The sequence below is a fragment of the Octopus bimaculoides genome, chromosome 5 (assembly GCF_001194135.2).
Source record: "Octopus bimaculoides isolate UCB-OBI-ISO-001 chromosome 5, ASM119413v2, whole genome shotgun sequence".
NCBI lineage: Eukaryota > Metazoa > Mollusca > Cephalopoda > Octopoda > Octopodidae > Octopus > Octopus bimaculoides.
This window is the reverse complement of record NC_068985.1, coordinates 114,510,587-114,513,384: the sequence shown is the minus strand read 5'-3', so window position 1 is coordinate 114,513,384 and position 2,798 is coordinate 114,510,587.

Sequence of the window (2,798 nt, the reverse complement as noted above, 5' to 3'; positions counted from 1 at the left end):
ATATATGTGTGTGTGCGTGTCCATATATATACATATATATATATATACCTTATATATATATATATCTTATATATATACACACACACACACACATGCATACATATACATACATGCATACAGATATACATACACATATATATATATATATATATATATACCAATATAATACACACATATATACACACACACACATATACATACAAACATTAATATACATACATATATGTTATGTGAGTGAGAGAGAGAGAGAGAAAGAGAGAGTGTGTGTGTGTGTGTGTATGTGTGTGTGTGTGTGTGTGTGTGTGTGTGTGTGTGTGTTTTCGCCATCTTCAAAATTCAGAAGCCCTACATATGAGTACACAAATATGTTACTATGTGTATGTGCATGTGTGTGTGTGTGTGTGTGTGTAAGTATATATGTATGCGTATGTTTGTTTGTATAAATGTATGTATGTATGTACATGAATGCATGAGGAGGTGAGGAATATCCTAAGTATGTTTGGTAAATAATTTTGAAATATACCTTTAAATATATTAAGATGCTTTTAAAGTATTCTACTGTTGCTCGATAGAAATATAACATGGGTCCAGAGAGGAAGAAAAAACTGTTTTTGAAAGGTTGAAAGAATAAGCGAATTTATGGAAAAATACAAAGCAATATAATGAGAAATAAGAAAAATAAGAAGAAGGAAATAAAATATAACAGAATAAAAGAAGGAAATGAAGAGAGAAGAATCGTATAGTGAAAGAAGGAAGAACTTTGAACGAATATATAGCAGAAGGCAAAAAAAATATATAAATTAATAAAATATCCATACCTTACTCTTAAGGGTCACAAGTTCAATTTACTACTGCGTTCCATATAGGCTGATTAAACCCACTTTAAGCGATTTAGGTATAGTTAGCAAACGAATTCTCAATGCTATTAATCTCAATATTAGAGATATCGCAACGGTAGAGCAATGGACTCGCAATGTCAGTCCATTGGTTTTATTAGGATGGAACACTGATCAAACTTGTTGCTGGACTCTGGACAGCAGGCTGAAGTGACACTGATCAGCCTTACAATACTACTGCTCTCATACATCCGTGAATCGTTCCTAATCTGGGATTACTATTTGCAAATATTTACAACCAAGTGACATTGGTCGTTGTAAATTTGGTATGACCACAAAAGAACGCTTAACTCACAACGGCTCAGGCCTCCTAACTGAAATTAGGTATCAGAACAGTAGCGCTGAAAAGGTGACAAATGTTTCGTTGGTATTTTTTTGAGTTCAATTTTTTTCTCATGGAGTGAGTTACTTGCATTAAACTGGCGTCCTAACTAAAGCTAGACTGAAACCAGAAATAACACTCGATTTATTTGATTCCAGTGATCAGTGGAAAGATTAGACCAAGACCAACAGATGAATGGATAAGCAGAACCAATTATGTCGACCTCAGTACATTAATAGTACTGGTCTTATCGAACCCTGGCGATATTAATTCATTGAAAATTCCAGCGAGATTCGATCTCGCAACATATAGAAGCTGAAAGTGAACACGATAATGCGTTTAAGTTTAGTTATCTACCATAACTTCAAATGCAATTAAGTCACTCAAAATAATAGGGGTAGACCAAGAACGAGATGGTTGGATAATATCCATTGTCTCATTTGGTCACGCTAGGGAATCCAGCCGGAAAGTGTGATGACGGATACTCCTTACAGAGCCCTATGGAGGAGGTGCTTGAGTTTTCTATTCTCATGACCCTCCCAGGAATAGTGGGCAAATAAAATGGGTGGATGGGTGGATAATTGATGAATAATGTTACATTCATCAATTATACAATCCTCCCACTGGTTAGTGGTAAATTGAATCCTATCATGGTATATGTATATAAAAGATGTAAAATTGTATTAGTGGATGATTGCTAGAGAGAGTTCAAAACTACGGTCCAGGGGGTGAAGAGGGCAATCAAATATAAACTATACAGAAATCAAAGTATTGAAAAAAAATTTACAAGTCAACGAATATTTAAAGATAACTGAAAAAAGAGAGATAAGTCATTGATTTTGATCGCTATTAATTAGGCAAGTGCATTAAAGACATGAAACATGATATCAGTACTGTAAAGAAAAAAGCAAACAGGAATGTTAGATGCAGTAAAATATTACTGAGGTGCATCAACATATTAACTAAACATTGATGTCTGAGACATTAAGGTGTCGGGTAGCAGGCTGAGAGATCGACTGTTTGTGTCTTCTCACAGCGGTTACGTTGTTCTTGTTGCTGTTGTTGCTGTAGCTGTTATTGTTATTTTTGTTGTTTTGTTATTGTTTAGCCCCTGATTAACCTTGATCGAAAACTGATGACCAGATTTTCACCTTGGTCGAACAGATGACCAATGACCAAAAGCATTCCAGATGTGAAAATTCTCTCTTTACTCTTTTACTCTTTTACTTGTTTCAGTCATTTGACTGTGGCCATGCTGGAGCACCGCCTTTAGTCGAGAAAATCGACCCCAGGACTTATTCTTTGTAAGCCTAGTACTTATTCTATCGGTCTCTTTTTGCCGAACCGTTAAGTTACGGGGACGTAAACACACCAGCATCGGTTGTCAAACGAAGTTGGGGGAGGACAAACACAGACACACAAACACACACATATATATATATATATACATATATATATATATACATATATACGACGGGCTTCTTTCAGTTTCCGTCTACCAAATCCACTCACAAGGCTTTGGTCGGCCCGAGGCTATAGTAGAAGACACTTGCCCAAGGTGCCACGCAGTGGGACTGAAC